This window comes from Ostrinia nubilalis, chromosome 20 (assembly GCF_963855985.1).
Source record: "Ostrinia nubilalis chromosome 20, ilOstNubi1.1, whole genome shotgun sequence".
Classification (NCBI taxonomy): Eukaryota; Metazoa; Arthropoda; class Insecta; order Lepidoptera; family Crambidae; genus Ostrinia; species Ostrinia nubilalis.
Genome location: NC_087107.1, coordinates 12,249 through 24,474, shown reverse-complemented (window position 1 = coordinate 24,474; position 12,226 = coordinate 12,249).

Genomic DNA, 12,226 nt, shown 5'->3' with positions numbered 1-12,226 from the left:
ATAAGTAAGAAAACCTTAAGATGTTTAGACATTTTAACGCACATTTGGAGCTCACTTACATTCGAATGGGATGATTGAAGTGCCATCTATCGCGTTCAATGAAAACCTCGTAAAAATATTCAGGGGACGGTTTTTTGTCTCTTCTGAAAATGTTTGTTTTCGGTACTCACCGAGGTTTTCACTCGTCAACGACGATATACATTTCCATCAGCAATTTTGATATTAAGAGGAATCACAAGGGCCGTTTTTCCATACAAACAAAGTCTCCTGTTTTCTCTCTAGACTCATTATGTACCGGACTACCGGTAGAGTCATATTTTCTTTCTATGGTTACTATTAGCATGTCTCTATGATTTCCTTTATTTTTTTTTCAAATTTTTTTTTAATTTATTTAGGAAAACAAACAACTGAACAATACATACATTTCTTAAGATAGTTCAATAAATATTAAAACTAAGTAATTGGACCGTATAAATTAAATTATTAAAAAAGATAAACGTTCAAAATCTTTAAAAAATGGCCGGATTTTCCGCTAAATTCAAACACCCAGGAAACAAATTTAACTATGTAGGTAGTATATAAAAAAACAGAAACACAGCTCAAGCCCTATTTTAATTTTTAGTTAAAAATCAGGGGACTACGAATGGATGATTTTTGTAATTTTAATAGGTATTTTCAGTCCAAGTTGCAGTTGTCTCTATCGCTTTGGGGGAGGCTTGAGGCTTGCGCAACAAAATAGATTTTAGAAATATGTACCTATTTTTCATTTCTTTACGCCCTAATGTTTCCTCTTAGCTAACACTTCATGATCGGATCACCCTATTTTTTATCTTATATTGCGACTTACTTGTAGTAAAATGCACTTCGACCCATCGGAATCTTAAGCTCTTTTTTCGTATTATCCATCAAAACTCTATCTAAATTTATTTTAATGAATAATATACTGGTATTCAAAAGGAAACTGCAGTCTTCCGGTTTATCCAGTATATTCACCAGAAGACCAATTTATTCTAGCCAGTGCCCTTGATGCACTCTTTCACCACATGCTAAAAATACATTATACAGTGTCCCAAAAATGGAACGCCAGATTTGACAATGAAGATAGCTTAACTGCAGAGTGCAGCAGAACTTATAAGTGTGCCTACTTATTATAGACAACTAAAAATCTTACATCAATCGATACCTTCTTGTTTAACTAAACTAAAAGAGTGTAGATTAAAATTAAATGGCAGGCTAAAGATATTCTAATTCTTACTCGATAAAGAGTAATTTATTGTTAGAAGACCACATTTTGTAGCACGTTTACTCGTATTTGCAAATATTATGAAATGTCTCTAATCAATCAAATATAATTAATTTCTGCCTACCGCATCACTTTGGTGGAGTTCAATCCGTCACAGCAAAGTTTGCTGAGCAAACCTTACTATGTAGTATTATTCATCATCTGTGGTAGTATAGTGCAGTAGGTCCTCCCAATAACTATAATTCCGACAAAATCTTTCATCCCCGTTTTAGATTTATGTAAAGCGAAGCCTAATCGTAAGTATATCCTTTTTTAACCCGCCAAAATTTTAAAAATTGTTTACAAAATATCTATAACAAATATGTACAGTGACATTCGCAATTATAATAATAGTATGAACTTATAGGTCTGGCGCTGAACTGATTCAGTGTCTGGGGTAAGGGAGCAGCATTGTCTGAGGTAAGGGAGGCGGGTGTGTTGTGGTAACGACAAACGTCAGCTAGACTTCATATGGGCTTTATACTCGTACTTGTATGGTTTGCCACGTCATAAATGTTTTTTATGTAACCCTTTCCGTGCTGCTCTAATACCTAGAGACTGGTTTAGTTATGCCCTAGACCTACAGTATTCTAACAATATGAGGGGTGTGAATCTCAATTTTCGTTATAACCCTTTAGTGGAGCAAATAATATTTGTTTTTCATGAAATAGCATCAGTGTTTTACAATTAAATTAATTTTTATTTTATTTTATTTATTTATAACTAGCTTTCCGCCCGCGGCTTCGCCTGCGTGGAATTTTGTCTGTCACAGAAAAACAATATCGCGCGTGTTAGGATATTTATATCGACGGCAGAAAGCGGAAATGTCGTATCTCAAAAATTGGCTAAAATGACTTTTAATTGTATTGTATTAAGAAAAAAAAGCCGCGTCGAATGGTGTATGTATCGTCTTTCTACGATGAAAAAAAATAAAGATACGTCATAGAATTTTTTCCAGTTTTTTTACAATTTACTTGACCAATTGCTGTAACTGGTCAAAAAACGCAACTTTCGAAAATAAAATAGATACGACCACACTACTAGTATGTTAAACAGTTACAGCACTCTTTTTCTGAGTCGAACATTGATTTTTAAGGAGATACAGCATTTCAGCCGCCCTAAAATCTTACGATGTCGAACATACAGCAAATGAGCCGAACTGACGTGAGTACTCATAAAATAGTTACTGCATTTCAAACGTATCATCTAATAGCGAAAATCTTACTAACATCATTAGAATAGAGTCTTGTTTTGTGTACAGCAAGTAATACGTCACTCTAGCAAAACAAACCCCCTCCACCCGCTGCGTCATACGCCATTCTGATCGCGCGGCAGTTGTGCGTTAGCGCCGATAGTGAGAACGCAGAATTGTAAATTCTTAAAATAAATATTATTTTACATTTTTATTTGTTGTTTCGTTTCAGCCGAAAGACGTCCACTGCTGGACAAAGGCCTCCCCCAAGGATTTCCACAAAGACCGGTCCTGGGCCGCTCGCATCCAGGCCACGCATTTTGTCTTGTCCATGTTCATTTTAAGACCCACTTGTTGAGAGGCTCTACTGAGGCCATCGAGCAGTGTGTTTAGGTCCTCCACGGTCTCAGCTATGACTACGATATCGTCCGCGAAACGAAGGTGGGTGATATACTCGCCGTTGATATTTATGCCGAATCCGCTCCAGTCCAGAAGCTTGAAAACATCTTCCAGGGCGGTGGTGAACAGTTTCGGAGATATCTCCCTGTCTCACTCCTCGCTGCAACTGGATAAGTTTCGAGTTCTGATCCTGGAGGCGGACCGACATTGTAGCGTTTTCGTACAAGCCCTTCAGCACTTCGATGTATCTATAGTCAATTTGGCACCGTTGGAGAGACTGTAGCACTGCCCAGGTCAGTCGAAGGCTTTTTCATAGTCCACAAACGCCTAAGTGGCTGATTATAATCTGCCGTAGCGTATGTATGTGGTATATGGTACTAAAGCCTTTTCGGAAACCGGCTTGTTCGGGAGGCTGGAAGTCGTCGAGCCTGCGTGCGAGACGATTCGTGATGACTCTCGAAAACAGCTTGTAGACATGGCTCAGAAGTGAGATAGGTCTATAAATTTTTCAATAAGGTTTTGTCGCCTTTTTTGAAGAAAAGTTTCACCACACTGTGCCATGCCGTAGGCGTTTTTCCCTCAAGTATGACGGAATCGAACAGCCTCTGAAGAGCCTTTAGTACCGGCGTTCCACCTGCTTTCAGAAGCTCAGCCGTGATTACATCATCACCCAGTGCCTTGTTGTTTTTCAGCAGTTTGAGAGCCATTCTAATCTCGTACAGACTGACGTCCGGGATATCTTCGGTGTAGTGTCGGGTGAATCTAGCTTTTGGGTCTTCAGCTAGATTTGGGAAGTACACTCGTGTATAATGTCCGTAGAACTTCTCAACTTCTTCCAATAACTCAGGCCCCGACGAGATGTCTCTGCCATCCTCGGTCTTCAGCTTGGTCAGTTGACTTTGGCCAACAGACAGATCCCTTGCGAACACTTTAGAGCCTTTGTTACGCTCAATCGCCTCTTTAATACGATCTGTATTAAATTGGCGTAGGTCGCGAGTCAAAGACTTGGAGATCTGTCTGTTAAGACGCCGATACTGAGCAGCATCTTTAGAGGACTGCAGAACCAAGTTTCGTCTCTCTTCTATAAGTTTATTGGTGAGGTCAGAGATCTTTTTGGTTTCTTTTGAACGACGGGTTTTAAAGAACTTAGACCCAGTCGTTTGGACAATTTCCACGAACCTGTCATTGTATTCGTCCACAATTTCGCAGTCTCCCAAGAATCCCAGGCATTCGAAACGATTTTGCAACTCGAGCTGAAAGCTTTCGGGGTTTTGGAGTTGGATGGGCGCTGGGCGGAGCGTAGACTTCATCAGTCGACGCCTCTCGAGCTTCACAACGGTAAAATGGGACCGGGAGCTATGTATGTATGGCTCTGGAAATATCCTCATATACATATAGTCTCCACTTCGTCGTCGGGGTGTTCCGTGGTCGGTGCGTATACCTGTATGACCTTCAGCGAATACCGTTTGGTGATTCTGAGTATAAGGTATGCTACCCTCGCCGAAATACTCTCGATATGGACCACGTTGTTGACAAGGGACTTGTGGACGATAAACCCGACACCACCCTGGGACTGTTGGTCGCCCTCCCGGAAATAGAGCAGGTTTCCGGATTTCAGGATTATGGTGTCCTCCCCCTCTCTTCGGACTTCGCATAATCCTACGATATCCCACCGCAACCTGCTCAGTTCTTCCTCGAATTCGGCGAGCCTCACGTCAGTCCGCAGCGTGCGAGTGTTAAATGTTGCCAGGGCCAGAGGTCGTCGGGGTTGGTAGCCTGTCGGTACCCGGTGATTCTTAGCACCTCTCGCCCCAACGTTACCGTGACCGCTACCGTGGCCCGGGATAGTAGGGCCGCCGGGGACTAGGGGCCGTGTTTTTTTGTGTCTCTTCATGAGGGGATTTTGCCTTAATCGCCACGCTTGGCAGGCGGTTTAGCGATCGCAGTTTTTTTTTGTGAGGTATCGCACGCAGACGCTGCTGCCCGTCCGGTGCTGCAGGGATTTTGTCGCCTATTACGACACGCCTCCTGTTGGCGGTGGGGAAGAGTATTCTTTATGGCCGTCCCCCCCACACGGCACTTGTTGTTTACGTGTTTAAAAATAATAAATGGCAAACCTCAGGACAAAGTATAAGTAAGTGATTGTTGCAAGCAATAAAGAGAAAGTATAGCAGACTGATTTATGTAACTAATGAACAAAGAAGGAAAAGTAACATGATGATTATTTTTATTTAGTTTAAAAACGAATACTGAATTTAGCAGATTGATTGTTGAAACTAATGAAGAAGAAAAACTATGGCAGGCTGATTGTTAAACTTTTAAAGAGAAAGTGTATGCTTCTTAAAATTAATGAAGAAGAGAGATAAACTAATAAAGAAGAATATTTTTGTCGGACTGATTTTTATAATTAAAAAACAGACTGATTTTTTTGTGCCATTACATTCTTAAAATTTAAATAAAACAGTTAAGAAAAAGATACAGTATTTTATTGTTTTCACATCTCTGACTCTTATTGTAGATAAAACATTTCAAATGTAGAAAGTTATTTCATTATAAGGTCCATACAGCTAAATAGCCTTGTACAGTTTATCGTTTCTTTGAGATACAGCAGATTCGCTGCCTGGGAATTGAAGTCAACTTAAATAAGCCATACATTTTACCTTCCTGATACAACATTTCTGCAGCTCGACATTAAAAAATCAATTGCTGTAACTAGTCAAAAGTCAATGAAGTAGTAACTCTAGATTATTCCAATCACCTTTATTAAATAAAGTTTAATTAGTAGACAAAACATGTAAAATTTCAGCTTTCTAACTTTCTTAATTTAAGATTTATGAATTTTTGAAACAGTTTTTTTGCTCTGGTGTAAAATCGGACTTTTTGAGATACGACAAAATCGCTTTCTGCCGTCGATATGTACATACCTGATTTATATCGACGGCAGAAAGCGGAAATGTCGTATCTCAAAAATTGGCTAAAATGACTTTTAATTGTATTGTATTAAGAAAAAAAAGCCGCGTCGAATGGTGTATGTATCGTCTTTCTACGATGAAAAAAAATATAGATACGTCATAGAATTTTTTCCAGTTTTTTTACAATTTACTTGACCAATTGCTGTAACTGGTCAAAAAAACGCAACTTTCGAAAATAAAATAGATACGACCACACTACTAGTATGTTAAACAGTTACAGCACTCTTTTTCTGAGTCGAACATTGATTTTTAAGGAGATACAGCATTTCAGCCGCCCTAAAATCTTACGATGTCGAACATACAGCAAATGAGCCGAACTGACGTGAGTACTTATAAAATAGTTACTGCATTTCAAACGTATCATCTAATAGCGAAAATCTTACTAACATCATTAGAATAGAGTCTTGTTTTGTGTACAGCAAGTAATACGTCACTCTAGCAAAACAAACCCCCTCCACCCGCTGCGTCATACGCCATTCTGATCGCGCGGCAGTTGTGCGTTAGCGCCGATAGTGAGAACGCAGAATTGTAAATTCTTAAAATAAATATTATTTTACATTTTTATTTGTTGTTTCGTTTCAGCCGAAAGACGTCCACTGCTGGACAAAGGCCTCCCCCAAGGATTTCCACAAAGACCGGTCCTGCGCCGCTCGCATCCAGGCCACGCATTTTGTCTTGTCCATGTTCATTTTAAGACCCACTTGTTGAGAGGCTCTACTGAGGCCATCGAGCATTGTGTTTAGGTCCTCCACGGTCTCAGCTATGACTACGATATCGTCCGCGAAACGAAGGTGGGTGATATACTCGCCGTTGATATTTATGCCGAATCCGCTCCAGTCCAGAAGCTTGAAAACATCTTCCAGGGCGGTGGTGAACAGTTTCGGAGATATGACATCTCCCTGTCTCACTCCTCGCTGCAACTGGATAAGTTTCGAGTTCTGATCCTGGAGGCGGACCGACATTGTAGCGTTTTCGTACAAGCCCTTCAGCACTTCGATGTATCTATAGTCAATTTGGCACCGTTGGAGAGACTGTAGCACTGCCCAGGTCAGTCGAAGGCTTTTTCATAGTCCACAAACGCCTAAGTGGCTGATTATAATCTGCCGTAGCGTATGTATGTGGTATATGGTACTAAAGCCTTTTCGGAAACCGGCTTGTTCGGGAGGCTGGAAGTCGTCGAGCCTGCGTGCGAGACGATTCGTGATGACTCTCGAAAACAGCTTGTAGACATGGCTCAGAAGTGAGATAGGTCTATAAATTTTTCAACAAGGTTTTGTCGCCTTTTTTGAAGAAATGTTTCACCACACTTCTGTGCCATGCCGTAGGCGTTTTTCCCTCAAGTATGACGGAATCGAACAGCCTCTGAAGAGCCTTTAGTACCGGCGTTCCACCTGCTTTCAGAAGCTCAGCCGTGATTACATCATCACCCGGTGCCTTGTTGTTTTTCAGCAGTTTGAGAGCCATTATAATCTCGTACAGACTGACGTCCGGGATATCTTCGGTATAGTGTCGGGTGAATCTAGCTTTTGGGTCTTCAGCTAGATTTGGGAAGTACACTCGTGTATAATTGTCCGTAGAACTTCTCAACTTCTTCCAACAACTCAGGCCCCGACGAGATGTCTCTGCCATCCTCGGTCTTCAGCTTGGTCAGTTGACTTTGGCCAACAGACAGATCCCTTGCGAACACTTTAGAGCCTTTGTTACGCTCAATCGCCTCTTTAATACGATCTGTATTAAATTGGCGTAGGTCGCGAGTCAAAGACTTGGAGATCTGTCTGTTAAGACGCCGATACTGAGCAGCATCTTTAGAGGACTGCAGAACCAAGTTTCGTCTCTCTTCTATAAGTTTATTGGTGAGGTCAGAGATCTTTTTGGTTTCTTTTGAACGACGGGTTTTAAAGAACTTAGACCCAGTCGTTTGGACAATTTCCACGAACCTGTCATTGTATTCGTCCACAATTTCGCAGTCTCCCAAGAATCCCAGGCATTCGAAACGATTTTGCAACTCGAGCTGAAAGCTTTCGGGGTTTTGGAGTTGGATGAGCGCTGGGCGGAGCGTAGACTTCATCAGTCGACGCCTCTCGAGCTTCACAACGGTAAAATGGGACCGGGAGCTATGTATGTATGGCTCTGGAAATATACTCATATACATATCGTCCATTTGCGACGACACTGTGATATATCAAAAACAGTGGTTTTCCAGAAAACGACTTTTTAACTTTTGAATGACCATAACTCTTAAAAGAAGGTTAGGATTACCTAATTGTGTATGAAACGTTTAAAGATTAACTATTAATGAATTTAAATATTTATAGTAAGACATAAATTTGCGTCTAAATTGATGAAATTATAGCGATTGAAAAAAAAAGAGACAACTTATCACGTTGTTCTAGTAAAAAAATAATATTTTGAAGATGGTAAGTTCAGTTGTCACGTTGAAGATGATGTAAAAAAATATATATTTATATAAGTCATTATTTAGATAAAACGTTGATCTTGAAATTTTTATTTATTTTAATGTAATGATTTTAGAATAAATCCTTATTAGACGTGAATGCCGGGAGGCATCACGGTGTCGGATGGCCGAATGTAATGATTTTAGAATTTATATTGTATTTTATACGATTATTGGTTACTTTTAAATAGTTATTGCAACAATTTTAGTATTTGTATTGTATTTTAGAAGAACCCAAAAACCCATTATTAAATTAAAATACTTTATTTGATTACTTCCTAGGCATTTTGCAAACATTAGAATGATTTTAGAATTTATTGTGTATTACATCCAATTATTTCATATTTATGTATTGTATACATTTTAGTATTTTAAAAATTAAAAAAACAGCTAATTATGAAATAAGTATTGCATTTGACTAGTTCCGGGGCATGCCGTCGATAAGTCGTTTTGAACCGGTCGACTTTCACTGATGGAAGGGGAAGTTACCTTATCGCTGGCATGCCCCGGAACTAGTCAAATGCAATACTTATTTCATAATTAGCTGTTTTTTTAATTTTTAAAATACTAAAATGTATACAATACATAAATATGAAATAATTGGATGTAATACACAATAAATTCTAAAATCATTCTAATGTTTGCAAAATGCCTAGGAAGTAATCAAATAAAGTATTTTAATTTAATAATGGGTTTTTGGGTTCTTCTAAAATACAATACAAATACTAAAATTGTTGCAATAACTATTTAAAAGTAACCAATAATCGTATAAAATACAATATAAATTCTAAAATCATTACATTAATAACATTACAATCAGTAAAAATGAGGTAATTATTGGAACAGGCGAATATTTCGCTTTGCTATGTTAAATTGCACTTATAAAAATATTATCTAAGTAGACAGACAGTTGTATACATACAATATTTAAGCTCACATTAAGTTTTCTTATTCTAAAAACTAATGCTTATCAAAATAAACGAAAAATTCTCAAAAGTAAAATCTCGTAAACTACTACAAAAAAAACACAGTAAGAGAAACTGTACTAAGTAGGTATGTATGTATACAGAAGAAAAAATTGTAGGTACCTACTAGGTTAGTAAATAGATATTTTATAACAGACTAGTTATGACAATTTAATCCTAAAATTATCAACGCAAAAATCGCCGTCCCCGGCGAATAAAATGGCAAAAAAAGCGACATTTTGGTACCTTTTAGGGTGTTTTAATTTTTTATACTTATTTAAAATTAAATTTATAAAAGATAATATTTAAATAATGTATTAATAGAGAAAAATAACAACCACTATTTATAAATAGTGTAGCCATTTTATTGGCGTAGTTTTTCTGAAATAGTTATATTGCAATATTATTATACAAAACAATGTTGCGCCCGCCAAAGTATATTTGGGCAATAAGCGATAAAATTCAGTCAATTGCTGATGATCTGTAATTATATTAAAACATTAAAATACCTTTTTTGCAGAAAGCAAAACATAGCCAATACAGCTAAGTAACATTGAATAATTACATAATAATAAATAAATAAATATCTGGGGTCATCCAACGCATTGCTATTCTAACATACTTCTACTAATAGATAATTTTGTTAGCTATCGTCTTAGATTAAGCTAATCTAAGGCTATCGTATGATAATATAAAATATTTTGCTTGTTGTGTCTGTAAAAACAGACAGTCGTATAAGTATGTTTTATTTGCACTGTATTACTAGTATTTGAACTATTCGTCAAAACGAATGTATGTTTATCAGTCTACATCTACTCGTATTAGTTCCGACGTTATTGTAGTTCAAAGAGACCCTTTCACAGCGCTCGCATAGCGCTGTTAGTCATGTTGTCGGATTAGGTTGTGGAATTCCTTCAGGCAGTGCATCGCCACAAATGTTAACCTTTGCTTTTTTGCATTGCTAGTCCCCATCTGTAATGATATCTGGAGTAGAGTATTACTGTTTAGCGTATACAACGTGACAAGTAGATATACCATTCAATTTCAATAACATGCATTCTGCAATAACAGAACATCAACAAATGACCTACAACATATTTCCAATATAGGAAAAATTTTCATCATCTACAACGTTACTAGTTAAGATGTCCCGATGATACTTCGATTTTCTTACAAGAATAACGTGCAATATAAATAATTTCTCTTTTACTTTGCTTTTTGTTTTAGAAGAACATTGTGATAAGTATGACGTGCCACATTGTCGAATAAAATAAAAATATTTTAAAAACTTACCTTTGTCATCAATACCGCGGTATCCTCGAGATGTCACGTTTTTCTTAAAAACGAAGAGCACCTCACATCTCAAAGCGCAGGTGGCAACTGAACTGTCACAGTGTCGAAGTCAACTAGATCGCCGAACGAGCCAGCGCTATAACGTAATAATTTGTCTCTTTCTCTCATAGTATTGTTGTTTTTGGAGTAACAAATACCCTGTTTTTGGAGATAATAGAACGCAAGATCGCGGTTCAGAATTTCGGTAAAACAAAAAATCGTATATCTCGAGATGTCACAGTGTCGTCGCAAATGGGCGATATAGTCTCCACTTCGTCGTCGGGGTGTTCCGTGGTCGGTGCGTATACCTGTATGACCTTCAGCGAATACCGTTTGGTGATTCTGAGTATAAGGTATGCTACCCTCGCCGAAATACTCTCGATCTGGACCACGTGGCACGTTGTTGACAAGGGACTTGTGGACGATAAACCCGACACCACCCTGGGACTGTTGGTCGCTCCATTCTTACTTCCATAAAATGTATGAAACTTGTGTCCGTTTTCTACTTCTACTAATAGATAATTTTATTGACTATCGCATGATATCAAATATTCGCTTATTAATGTTAAGTTACCCACGTTTTCACTTGTTTTTGAAGGAAGAGGTAAAAACTAAAAATTAAAAACTTAAATCCTCGTAATTTTGCGACAAATGGGTCAAGCCCCAAATTTGAAGTATTTTCATCGATAAAATTGTCCATAGATTACGCCATTAAAGTTTGATCACTACAAGCCCGGACACACTGTATAGAAGATAGATATTAGGGAAACAAACAATTTTGATATAAGTACAGACAAATAATCAAATTAACAATCAAATAAACGCTAAAGTAGGTAAAGGCCTTTTTATGTAGTAGGATCCAATATTGTAGTTATTCATTTACCTGAAAAGAAATAACAGGTTATACTTTCAGTATTATTTTTACTACAATTTATGATTTACATCGTATCGCAAGTACTAAAACCTGTCTTAGCCAAAAACCCTTGTACAGTCGCAGAATGAAAAGGTTCGTCACCTTAGTGTTGGTTTTCGCTTGCACTATTTAGGTACTGTAAGAGTCAAACCTGCCAACATAACAGTGCAAGAAACAGTGCTGCTAACATTTAAATAAATATGACGTTTGCTAACAAATAAGGTTTTGCTTGTTTATTTTTCTATCCCATAAGTGCAATGCAATGATGACATTGACCAATTGACAATAGTTTTTTTTATTTAATAGAAATAATAATGGCAGGTTGAACCAACAAGAAGGTTTTAGTTTATCAATCATAATAATCTTCTTGACAAGATAAATCGTCAAACAACTTTGATCTGAATAATTTTGAACTTTACTGACAACCAGTTAAAGATTATTTTCTCTAACTCGAGATTATTCTGTAACATAGTTTCAAAAGGTAATATGTGCTCGCGATTCGTTGAAGGAATCAATTTGAAAACTGACGAACCTTTTCATTCCGTGACTGTACTTGCTGCACCGATGCTCTCTCGCATCCCGCTGACGTCGCGGCACGCCACAGATTGCGCCAGATACGCTATCGCCTTATCGGTCAATACGCGCGCGCCTCCGCGAAGTGCTTACGGCCTTGGACGAAAGAGCTCAATCTGTTTGCGAACTTAATCATAATCGCT